This window comes from Bubalus kerabau, chromosome 7 (assembly GCF_029407905.1).
Source record: "Bubalus kerabau isolate K-KA32 ecotype Philippines breed swamp buffalo chromosome 7, PCC_UOA_SB_1v2, whole genome shotgun sequence".
Classification (NCBI taxonomy): Eukaryota; Metazoa; Chordata; class Mammalia; order Artiodactyla; family Bovidae; genus Bubalus; species Bubalus kerabau.
The window spans coordinates 103247625-103261122 of NC_073630.1; the positions used below are offsets into that span (position 1 = coordinate 103247625).

General features: G+C 42.0%; 1 non-coding gene across 1 annotated transcript; it reads right to left on the reverse strand.

Annotated features, from left to right (window-relative positions):
- Window positions 1-9163: 9163 nt before the first annotated feature.
- Window positions 9164-9236, reverse strand: TRNAG-CCC (transfer RNA glycine (anticodon CCC)). The gene has a single exon. It is a non-coding gene; the product is annotated as a tRNA-Gly (tRNA).
- Window positions 9237-13498: the final 4262 nt, after the last annotated feature.

The following is a 13498-nucleotide window of genomic DNA, read 5'->3' on the forward strand; positions in this document are numbered from 1 at the left end:
CTTAGCACACAAACAGAGGTACGTGAAGGCTATTTTTTTTAATGCCGTTGTTCTTGTTCTAATTTGTGTCTTCAAATAATCTTGAAGAAATACTCTCCATCAGAGAGAAGAGGACAAAGGACCTGAAAAGCTTCCTGCAGCATCCTATCACTCAGAGTTCAGTCTCCATGTCACCCTCTGGGGTCTTCCTTGACCACCCAGTTCACTCTCTGTCATATCAGATGATTTTAGTTCTCTGCTGAGAAGATATCATCATTTGAGACTGTTTCTATTTACTTGTTAAATTGTGAGATTAGTGCAGACATTTTGAATGCAGACCCTCAGTCAGGTTACCTGGATTGTGGTTCTGGTACTCCCAATTTAATAGATGTGAGCAAGTCTTTATGCCTCAGTTTCCTCCTCTGAAAAGTGGGATAATAATTTCACCCACATCACCTGATTTGGGGAGGATTACCCCAGTTCATATCTTCCCTGGTAGCTCAGACAGTAAAGAGTCTGCCTGCAATGTGGGAGATCCAGGTTCGATCCCTCGGTCGAATCCCTGGAGAAGAAAATGGCAACCCACTCCAGAATTCTTGCCAGGAAAAATTACATGGATGGAGGAGTCTCGTGGGCTATAGTCCATGGGGTCACAAAGAGTTGGACATGACTGAGCGACTAGTATATACATATACATTGGCTAATGGGCTTCCCAGGTGGCACAAGTGGTAAAGAACCCACCTGCCAATGCAGGAGATGTAAGAGATTCAGGTTTGATCCCTGGATTGGAAAGATCCCCTGGAGGAGGAAATGGCAACCCACTCCAGTATTCTTATCTGGGAAATCCCATGGACAAAGGATACTGGTGGGCTCCATGGGGTCGCAAAGAGTCAGACATGACTGAGCACACACACACACACACACACACACACACACCACACACACTTGAAGATGGCTTGGATTGATGAAATTGCAAATTCAATAGTTCATAGTAAATATTGAGCATCTATTATCCATGCTAGCCCAGAATATTGACTCTCCCATTCCTTACTTTAGTTGCTGAGAAATTATCATAGTGGTTTTCTGCATCATATGCTCTGCACACTTGATATAACATCATTTCCTGTCATTTTGAGAGACTGAGTCAAATCCACACCACATCATTTGGGCCACCTCAGAATCTGCAGTGGTGTCTTTCTCTCTTCTTTATCCCTCAAACTTTCTCTTGAAGTTACTTCTCTGTGTACCATGTGTCTTTAAGTTCTAATTATCAGGCTCACATTTAAATGCCCCAGGGCTATTATAAAGTATGTGAGTGTATGCTTCACCCAGACCAAGTATCAATGTACCCTGAGCTGCCTTCAAATCTAAGTTGCCCTTTTCTCAGTCACTTGGGCCAGGCGCAGGTTATAAATAATTGCAAATTAAATCAGGGACTCCAATGGAATAAAAACTGGTGTTGAAAATAGATCCATCTTCTCAAAGGACCAGACTCAAGATAATCTCATTACCATTCCCTCTCCATATTCGAGCGGCTCTATGAAATGCCTTAGTCACTGGTAGATTTAAGGGTTACCTCTTCATTCAGATAAGAGATTATTGTATGGAGGTGATTTATGCATAGGTGTGAGCTTCCCAGGTGGCACTAGTGGTAAAGAAGCTGCCTGCCAATGCAGGAGACATAAGAGATGTGGGTTCAATCCCTTGGTCAGGAAGATCTCCTGGAGGAGGGGATTGCAATCCATACCAGTATTCTTGCCTGGAGAATCTCTTGGACAGAGGAGCCTGACAGGCTATAGTCCATAGGGTCACACAGAGGTGGACACAACTGAAGTGACTTAGCATGCACACACATGTTCAAGAGGATCTCGGGAAGCACAGGAATGTGGGGCAGTCAGGAACCCCAAGGAAGCTCCAGATGGTTCCATTGATAAAGGAGAAAGTGCCAAAACTGGGGGAAACAGCACAGACCAGAAGAGCCTTGAAAGAAAGCAGAGCTAAGAGAGGAGAAGCCTGGGTCTTGTTAGGAAAAGAAGTCAGCTAGGAAATAACTGCATCAGTGAAGCTTCATGAACTTAAATGAACTTACGATGTTATTACCTCTCCATAAGAACAAGGAAACGCATCTAACGGCAGCTGTCAACATCCCCTGCTTTCTGGGCTTAATGGTGTGCTTTCTGGGCCCTTTGTTTTTCATTTATTTATTTTCAATTGAAGGATAATCGCTTTATAGTATTGTGTTGATTTCTACCAAACATCAACATGAATCAGCTATAGGTTTACCCATATCCCCTCCCAGTTGAACATCCCTCCCACCTGCCTCTCCATCCCCTCTCACATACACACACACACTAGGTTGTTACTGAGCTCCAGTTTGAGTTCCTTGAGTCACACAGCAAATTCTCTGGGCCCTTTCTTAGTTAATTTGTGATATGCTTAACAGACATCTATTGAAAGTCCACTATGGATGAGGCACCATCCTAATCCTTGGGATACAGTCAGTTCAGTCGCTCAGTCATGCCCGATTCTTCACAACCCCATGGACTGCAGCACGCCAGGCTTCCCTGTCCATCACCAACTCCAGGAGCTTACTCAAACTCAAGTCCATCGAGTCGGTGATGCCATCCAACCATCTCCTCTTCTGTCGTCCCTTTCTCCTCCTGCCTTCGGTCTTTCCCAGCATCAGGGTCTTTTCCAATGAGATTATCTCCAGTGAGATAATGGAATACAGTAGTGAGCACAAATAGGCACAACCCTGCCCAGAGAGAGCTCACAGTCTGTTGGAAAAGACTGAGACTATATCTGTCAAACAACGACTCAATCATGTAAAACCGAAGCTGTGATGATAATCTGAAGGAGAGAGCACACAATAGGGACTGGACAGATCAGGACAGGCTTCTCTCGGGAAGCAGAACTTGAAAATAGAACTGAAAGAACAGGTCCATCTGTACCATTTTTCTAACAATGCATTCCAAAATAAATTAGGTGCAAACAAATACTGTTTGCTTCCACTTATATGAGGTATCTAGTACAGTCAAATTCAGAGTCAGATTGGCAACTGCCAGGGGCTGGTGAGTGGGAAGGGAGGGGAGATAGGGAGTTAGTGTACATGGAGACAGACTGTCAGTTTAAGAAGGTGAAAAATTCAGGAGATGAATGATGGTGAGAGTTGCAAAACAATGTGAATGTACTTAGCGCCACTGAGCTGTACAGATAAATATGTTTAAAATAGTCTGTTTTATATTATGTGGCTTTTACCACAGTAAAAATAAATTTAACTGCTAAGAAGAATATTAAGAATTAAATTAATATTAAAATATTAAAATTAAAAGAAAATTAAGACGCTTGCTCCTTGGAAGAAAAGTTATGACCAACCTAGACAAAGATCCATCTAGTCAAAGCTATGGTTTTTCCAGTGGTCATGTATGGATGTGAGAGTTGGACTAAAAAGAATGCTGAGCGTCAAAGAATTGATGCTTTTGAAATGTGGTGTTGAAGAAGACTCTTAAGAGTCCCCTTGGACTGCAAGGAGATCCAACCAGTCCATCCTAAGGGAGATCAGTCCTGAATGTTCATTGGAAGGACTGATGCTGAAGCTGAAACTCCAATACTTTGGCCACCTCATGCAAAGAACTGACTCACTGGAAAAGACCCTGATGCTGGGAAAGATTGAGGGCAGGAGGAGAAGGGGATGACAGAGGATGAGATGGTTGGATGGCATCACAGACTCAGTGGACATGAGTCTGAGTAAACTCCGGGAGTTGGTGATAGAAAGGGAAGCCTGGCGTGCTGCAGTCCACAGGGTCGCAAAGAGTCGGACACGACTGAGCAACTGAGCTGAACTGAAGAAGAAAATATGTTAAGTTGGTGAAAATGGGGGCAAACAGCAGGTAGCCTTACAGGCTAAAGGCAGAGTGTGTGCAAAGGCCCTGTGAATCAGGGGAGACCACATGGAGTACAAAAGGCTGAAAGAAGACCAGATTTACTGAAGACTAGAGAGGAACAGAGTGTGGTGCCTGTGATGAAGCAAGAGACATACACAGGGGCTGGACTGTTCAGGGCCCTGTCAGCTGTGTTAAGGAGCTTTTGCTTTATGCTAAGAGCAAGGGGAAGCCTTTGAACAGGGGCGCGATACCTCCACAACATAATTCCACCATCATCCCAGCTGCGCTTTGTGCGTTTTTTTCACCTTGTGCATTTACTGCAACATAAGGGGCTTCGCAAGTGGCTCAATGGTAAAGAATCCACCTGCCAATGCATGAGACACAGGTTCAACCTCTCGATAGGGAACATACCCTGGGGGAGGAAATGGCAACCCACTTCAGTGTTCTTGCCTGGAAAAGCCCATGGACAGAGGAGCCTGGTGAGCTACAGTCCATGGGTTTTCAAAGAGTTGGACATGACTGAGCGTGCTCAGTCTGTATCTGGTGAATGAGTCTGAAAGCAACCAGCAGGATTTGAACAAGTGGAAATTGGAAATCTCCCATCAAGATTCCCATAGGCAACAGGGATGAACCTGAAGATAAAGCAAAACCACTTGGATTAAATTCATGGAGTTCCCACAATCACACTTTCCAGACTTCCCTTCTCCCCAACCATTTAGCCGTTTGAAGATTTTCTTATGTTCCGGGCCTTCAAATGTCCATCATGATTACAGAAGTAAAATGAATAGTAATAAGAAATTGATTTAAGGTCTGCCCTAGGGTAAAATAATGATTCATTGACGTTTGTAGCATTTTATTTTAAGTGTGGTGGAAATGATTATTATCTTTAATGGTTAACTGAGTAATTGATTATTGATAAATGAGTGCTCTATTCAAGCCAGGATCCATCTTACATCACCTGAAAAAGGATGATGTTCCTACTCTTTTAATGACCATTAAGTGGTAAATAAGGAAGTGGAAATGTTTCATAACTTACATATTAAGTATCTTTGGTCATTTAACCACCTATACAATGAAAGCAATAAGGCAGCTGGGCGTAGGTAGCCGACTTAAGAAAAGATCAATGACTGTTTTTCAGAGTTTTATTGAAAGTGCATTATAGATTGTCTTGCTTTTAACATTATTACTTCATTGAATAACGATATATGAGTAGGCTATGGGGAAAAATTAGAATACAGCTCTGCAAGGATATCTGTGTGAAAGAGGGAGAATTACATAGTAAAATGGCCCCCAGAGAAAATTTCAGTTCCCGCACTCTCTCTACCCAGTGCAATGGAAATCGGAGCAAATTTCCAATGGCAAATTGGCCATTGGAAAAAGAGCAAAATGGATAAAGTTTGTCTTTGTGCTCCTTCCACCTCTTTTTGTTTTGTTAATTTTTTGGCTGTGCTGGGTCTTCATTGCTGCACGTGGGCTTCCTCTAGCTGCAGACAGCGGGGGCTACTCTCCTGTTGAGGAGTGCAGACTCTAGGACGTGGGCTCTGCAGCTGTGGAGCGAGGGCTTAGTTGCCCTGCAGCTGTGGGATCAGTCCCCTGACCACGGATCAGACCTGTGTCCCCTGCACTGGAAGGCGGATTCCTAACCACTAGACCACCAGGAAGTTCCTCTACTTCCTTTCTTATGTTTGCCCTCTCATGTCCCTTCACACTCACCAATCTAAACCTCTATGTTTCTGTCTTACACCCAAGTTCACCCCCACGAACAACTGCCACATCTCACTGAGGCTTATGATTCGTGTCAAAATGATAATAATAATCTCTCCTGCAATCACAATCCCATTTTACAGCCCTCATGCCTTCAGTGTTTAAATCTCAGTCAAGCCTTCAGAAGAAAGTGATGCAATTTAACCAGTTTGTGCTCCTTCCCACTTAACCTGATTTGTAGAGGTTTCATTAAAAAAAAAAAGACGACTACATATTTAATATTTCTGATGAAAGGGATTTCAGGTGGTTCAACAATGTGATGTAAAGTTTCATGGGACTGTGTATCAGGACAGATGAAGGTGGACTATATGTTGGTGGACTGTATGTTGCTAAAAGTGGCTGTCAGAGGTGGGATTAAATGCTGATCTGGAAGTTTAAGAGACCTAGATTCAAATCCTAGCTCTCTCCCTTAATAGCTACCCCTAAACTTCAGATTCATCTGTGAAGTAGATATTACTGTCTCATAAGGTCAGAGTGTGCATTAGATAAAGTGACATGTATTCATTGCTTAGTACAACATACAATCAATGTTGTACATACCAATCTATGTAAGATTAACACATCATTAGCCTTTTTACATGAGTAAGTGCATTCCCAAAGCCTTCTAAATAAGGACCAGTGTGGACTACCAATAATCACCTGATTTTTCCTGATAATCTCAAGGAAGAATTGAGTGGACTAACCAGGAGTTTAATAAGGAAGGGAAGACCTGCCTAGAGCTGGAACATCTGAGCCTGACTGTTGACAAAACAAAACCCCTACTTGGAGTCTAATCTGAAATTTCTCTTGAGAACAATAAACTTTTTAAAGGCACTCTCTTTCTCTTATAGTATCCATCCTATTTCTACCTGTCAAGTCTTCTGATACTTTAAATGATCTACAGTATTTCCTCATGATTTACTTCATCCCTAGCAAGTAAAAAATTTTACCACCTCCTATCCTTTCCTTCCCTTAATCCTAAACACAGTAACGGCAGTTTTGATCTTTTCTCCACCTGAAGTCCTTTTTCCTTCCATCACTCCTGAAGCCCTGGTAAATAATAAGATAGTTTGATTGGGGATGGAAAATATTGATTTAGTACATCTTCTCCAAGACCCTTTCTGGAAGAAAAAAATATTTATAATTGAATGTTCAAAATATATCATCTTTTTTCAAAGTGAGAAGAGGCAGAATCTAGCCATAAATTCATTACTCCTAACCTTTGACCCCAAAGCTTCAAGCCATCCATATATCACACAGTGGAAAGTCAAAGTTCAGAGTCCCTTTAAATCATCCATAGCAGTTACTCTTCTAATAGTCTATTGAAAAGAGCCACCAATCTACTTTAAATGAAGGAAAAAGAAGTCCGTCCTTACCACAGCCCTACTGCCATGCAGCTTCTACAATGAAGCAGGAAAAAAGCATGGAGAAAGGGAATGAGGGGACACTGGGGTGGTGAGGTTTTCAGTTGTGAGGACAGTGGACATGGGCATTGCTTTAGGGAATCACATAATATTGCATCTTCCCCTTGTGTTCACCCAAGGCAGTGGCATCCAACTTGTGTCCTCTCTAGCTCAAGGATGCTGTAAAGAGGTTATCAAAAAGGCCCAGAGGAAGGCTGAAAGGGCTTCCCAGGTGGCATAATGGTAAAGAATCCCCCTGCCAATCCAGGAGATGCAGAGACACAGGTTTGATCTCTGGGTCAGGGAGATCCCGGGAGTACGAAATGGCAATCCACTTGGCAGACTACAGTCTATGAGTTCACAAAGAGTTGAATACAACTGAGTGACTGAACATTCATGCATGCAAGTGTGTATATGTATATAATGATTGGCTTCCTGGGTGGCTCAGTGGTAAAGAATCTGCCTGCCAAGCAGGAAACTCAAGTTCAATCCCTGGGTCGGGAAGATCCCCTGGAGATGGGCATGGCAACCCACTCCAGTATTCTTGCCTGGAGAATCCCATGGACAGAGGAGCCTGGTGGGTTACAGTCCATGGGGTCTCAAAGAGTTGGACACGACTGAGAGACTAAGCACACACAGGAAAAAATAAGAGTTCTATTTCTAAAAGACATTTGAAAATCAGTGATAAAAGATTCCAGAGGATTATGTGCTTGCCTGAGTAGCCAGAAGATAAACAGAGAAAAACTATGGGTGATGGTCTTTGAAATGCCTCTAGAAATTGCTATACTTTGGCTATCAAACTTGATACAATAAAAATTATATAAGAATAGCTAACAAGTATCAAGTACTTATTACATCCCCAGGACTATGCTAAGGGCCTCACATTGATGTCTCATAGCGACACAAAGAGGCAGGTTATATTACAGTTCCCACTGAACAAGTAGGAAAATCTAGACTCGGAGAGACTAAGCTGTGTCCAAGATTACACACCCAAAAGGAATTAACAGGGTGGAATAACTCTTGAAACAACCTCAAAATCTCAGTGGTTCAGGTCATATTCACACAACAAGGCAATAAAGATGCTTCATGGAGAATGGTTACCACTGGCTGATTCAGGGAAACAGGCTTCTTCAGTTCTGTGACACAGCCCTGAGATGAATAAATGAATGAATAAATCCTCTGCTGGGTTTTCCTGTCTGGTCACCAGACAGATAGCAGAGAGCAGAGCATTGCATGGGAGGTTTTTAAGGGCCAGAGCCAGAAGTGAGATGCACAATTTCTGCCCACATTCCTTTGGTCAGAGATCATCACAAGGGTGTGTCCAGCTCAAAGGGAAACTGAGAAATGTAGTCTGGCTCTGAACCCAGGAGAAAAGGGAAATTGGTTCTTGTCAATCTCTACCACAATGATAGGGCCAAGATTGGAATTCAAGAGCCTTGAGTCTTCCAGAGCCCACTGCAGGATGGAATTAACTTCTTTGCAGCCGTAAAATAAGCAGTGAGAAGAATGACCTCTAGGGCCATCACTTCTGATTCTGGATAATCCTTAAGAACATTGTATAGCGGATTCATTCATTTATTCATTCAATGTTTATTGAACACTCACTAAATACCAAGTGGGTATTCATTCATTTATTTATTCAAAATGTATTGACCACTGACTGTGTGCTGGGCTGTGGTTGGGGCAGCAACAAAAAATAAGACAGAAACCATCTGTGCCAACATGGAACTCACAATTAAAGGACTTGAATTGTATTTTTCATATAAGTCACTTTATTTTTTTCTACCAAATCAAGCAGTACCGTGTGCTTTATGCACTTTCAGCCTGTGTTTTTTAGCTGGAATCTGTAAAAGATAAAGGAAAACACACATTTTCCATGTAGGAATATATATGGAAATTCATGTGAAAGGCAGAGACTTTACTGTGTTTGTCTCTGTCTTCTGGCACCTAAAACAGAAACTGGCGTATGAATAAACAGCAGTGTCATGGAAAAAAGCACTAGCCTAGAAATCATGTGATTTAGGCTTTCTTCTCTTTTTTAAATATTTATTTACTTATTTATATATTTGGCTGGGCCGGGTCTTAATTGCAGCACGCAGGATCTTTCATCTTCATTGCAGCATGCAAGCTCTTAGCTGCTCATGTGGGATCTAGTTCCCTGACCAGGGATTGAACCCAGGCCCCCTGCACTGGGAGTGCAGCGTCTTAACCACTGGACCACCAGGAAGTCCCTTTGTTCTTGTTCTGCTACTAACTTCATGTATAAGTGGGGCATTTTTGCTCACTGCACTTTAAATCATCACAGTTTCCCAGATCGCTTCCATCTCTAAAACAGTAACTTGAACATTTTGAAGACATTTAGCCTGGTGGAGGGGCTTCCCAGATGGCACTAGTGGTAAGGAACCTGCCTGCCAATGCAAGGGATTCAGTCCCTGAGTGGGGAAGATCCTCTGGAGAAGGGCATGGCAACCCACTCCAGGACTCTTGCCTGGAGAATCCCATGGACAGAGGAGCCTGGAGGGCTACAGTCCATGGGGCTGCAGTCAAACACAACTGAGAGACTGAGCACAACCCGGTGGAAGTTTCATGATACTGAGGATCAGCGGATGTGGATCAGCCAGAGGGTGTGCCTCTGGCTCTTCAGTTCCATGCAGAAACCACTCCAAACCTTCGCTCTTCAGTTTATTCACTGGAAAATAAACAACTTTGGGTATTCAGAGCATCCTTTCAAACTCTAATATCCTGTTAGCATTTATAATATTAATATTAGGCACCAGAAGATCAAGTTCCTGCTTCAATTTTATTTCTCATACTAAATCCTAACAAGGACCTCTAAAGATTTGTAAAAGGCAGGACTCCTTCCATGGATAGCAGGAGCAATTTCTCTTCCTACTTGATCCTGTTAATTTTTTTTTTCCCTTCCAATTCACAACCATCCTGGTTTCAACTATTTGGCCTGGTTTTGAGCAACTCCCTATTTCAGCCCAGTTTACTACAGTACTCTAGACTCTCAGCTTCCCTCCCCCAAGATTAGAAGGCATGTCAGAGCAAGGTGATAGTAATGGCTTAAACAATGAGGCCTTCTCTCTTAATATCCCCATTGATCATTGCATCATATTTATTTAAGGTTTTAATCAAAACAGGGAGGAAAAACATAGTCTTCATTATAAAGGAAACATTTTTCCTAATGTTCTGGAAATCAAGTGATTATGGACAGTCACAACTCATAAAATATTTAGCTTTAGATCAGAAGTTAATGCGACCTATTTATTGATAATGAGACCAGTGCTATTTATAATATTGTTGGAGGGTTAATGAGACAGTATCTGCAGTGTATACGGGGACCCTGAAAGAAATGTTTTAGATGACAAAAGATATAACCATAGTTGTTTTGCCAATACACAGGAGATGTAAACATTTATCCGAAAGTGTCCACGATTGTGAAAGTAAATATAAATCACAAAACTAAGTTTCAATCATTTCCAAGAGGCACTAGGTAGAAAGAATTCCCTTGTAAAATAGAATCAACTCGAAGTCAGAATCAGATTGCTTGCAGATTCTGTCCACAGGAATTGCTCGAATGTGGATTTTGATCTGGGCAGAGACAGGGAGCTAGAAACATTCTATAGTAAAGAATGAAGGATTAAAAGTCTCAAAGTCAAAGGTTCGTGAAGCCTTCATTCATTATTTAAAAACAAATCTCTTTAAAATGAAAGAGTGCAATTCAAGCATTATTTGGTCCCAGCCTAACATTCTCCAGGTTCACTTTACTGGCTGCCTGTGAGCCTCAATGATGCTATTACTCTGTGCCTCACCATGACTGCGCTGGCTCCAAGGCCCTGAGGGAAATGGAAAAGTCAACAGTAGGTAGCCCATCCCACGAGCATCATTTTTTTCTCTAAGTACATAAATCCTGCAGAAACCAGCCCCCGCTTTTATTATGCCTTCAAAGCCACAGACTACAGAGCCTTATTCTGTGAAACCTGGTAGAAAGACTTAGATCAGTTTCTAAATCAATAGTTTCCAAAGGGTGAGAACAAAAAAGTGATCAACCAGGAAGTGGGGAAAAGTATTAAAACCTTAACTTCTCTAAAAAATAATAGAAACTAGGCTTTACTAGTACTTAATATATGGATGGAGGCTTCCCTGGTGGCTCAGTGGTAAGGAATCCACCTGCAATGCAGGAGACACAGGAAATGCATGCTCAATTCCTGGGTTGGAAAGATACCTTGAAGGAGGGCAGGGCAGCCCACTCCAGTATTCTTGCCTGGAGAATCCCATGGACAGAGGAGCCTGCACGAATGATATATGGATGGTGATTAGTACATGATTATGAGACACTGAAAATGATTCAGAAGGGTAGGGGGAATGTATAGTTACGGAGCTTGAGATGAATATGTACACACTGCTATATTTAAAATGGATAACCAACAAGGACCCACTGTATAATGCAGGGAACTCTGCTCAATATTATGTAACAACCCAAATGGGAAAAGAACTTGAAAAAGAATAGATATATGCATGTATAACCAAATCACTTTCTGTACATCTGAAACTAACACAACATTGTTAATCAACTAGACTCCAACATAAAATTAAAAGTTTAAAGAAAAGAAAGAAAATGATGACATGCCTTGGAGGAATATCAGTCAGGGTCTCAGCAGGAAATAGAAGCTGTTTTTATAAACTGAAGAGAGTTTAAGAGAAGGATAGTTGACCCCAGTTCGGGGCACTAAGGTTGAGTAAAAGCAACAAGAAAGGACACATTCTTGACAGGTAACTTCAGGGAGGAGTAAAAGAAGGGAAGATGCCAGAACCAAAGGGAGAGATGTGCAGGAGGCCATGTGACAGGAGCTACAGCCTTCAAGAGAGGGAGCAGACCAACCCGCAGTCACTGATCAGGATGGGAGCCAGGGAAAGAGTACCCTAACCTCATTTGCTCTTAACCCTCCATGTTTCCTGCAAACCCACTGGAAGTCAAAGCACCAAAAAGCCCATCGATGTGGTCCATACGGACCAGTCTCTCCATGTAGCCTGGAAAGGTACCCAGAAGCCAGCCAAAGAGGATGTGCCCCCGATTATTTGTACTAATAGGGTTACTCGCTCATATAATCAAAAAGATTGGGGGTATCATTGCTCTTAATAATTTCACTAGATACTAAGATTATATTTGAGGGCTTCCCTGGTGATCCAGTGGTTAAGAATCCACCATGCAATGCAGGGGACACTGGTTCAATCCCTGGTCCAGAAAGATCCCACATGCCACAGGGCAACTAAGCCTGTGAGCCACAACTACTGAACCCTTGTGCCGCAGCTACTGAAGCCTGCATGCCCCGGAGTCTGTGCTCTGCGACAAGAGAAGCCATCACAATGAGAAGCCTGTGCACCACATCTGCAGAATAGACCCCACTCTCCACAGCTAGAGACAGCTAAGCAACAAAGACCCAATGCAGCCGAAAATAAATAAACAACAACAACAAAAAGATTACACCAGGAAAAAAAAAAGCTATGTTCTGTAGGCACAGGCTGCCTAGATCTAAGGCTCAGTGGCCAGGAAGTATTTCAGAAAGTCTGTTCTGCCTAAGAGAAGGGAAAGCACAGCACTGGGACCATGTGTTTGCCATCTTCACTTTGGGTTATAAGGTCAATATTTACTTCACTGGATTTTTTCATTCATTCACTCTTTCATTCATTTATTTATTCATTGTCAGGCATTTCACAGGTGCTCGGAGTACAAAGATGAATTAGACATGATCCCTGGCCTCAAGATTCTGTAAGTTTGTAGAAAGAGACAGATATATAAATAATATGTAGAATAGTGTTGTAATCATGCCAAGAGAATCAGAGTAGGTTACAATGAGTTTACAAAGAAAAAAATGGTCAGTTCTACTGGAGGTTGGGAGAAGGTCAAGAATTGTTTCATACAGGCATTCATTTGGGAAAATTGAGGGAGAAAATAAATGAAATATTTCAGGTCAAGGAAACATTATGGGCAGCATGACTTGGTGAATTTGAGAAAGGGGAAATACTTCAGCACAGCTGAGACTCAGAGTACGAAGTGGAGAAAGCACACAGCAAAACTGAAAACATAGCCAGGCCGAGACTGTAGAAAGCCTTGTTTGCCAGTCTGAAAAGTGGAACCTTTAATCTGAAATGCTTTTTCTATTGAGCAACTCTGCGTCAATGTACTTGGAGCAGGTATTGTGACTGAAAAATTAAGAACTATTGGCCATATGCCATCATAGAGAATCAATTGAAAAAGTCATTCTGAATCACAGTATTAATAGACACTCCCATTTTATAATGAAAAAACCAACACTGAACAACAATTTGTCCTAACTTTTGGGTAACTGTGAACACTGTTTCTTTAAGGATTTCTAGGCTACTTCAGGTAAACCGTATGGTTAAAATAACCTAGTTTGGTCATTAGAATTAAAATTTATATATTAACTAGTCATCTCAATGGTTATCAAATAGAATCTAATTAAG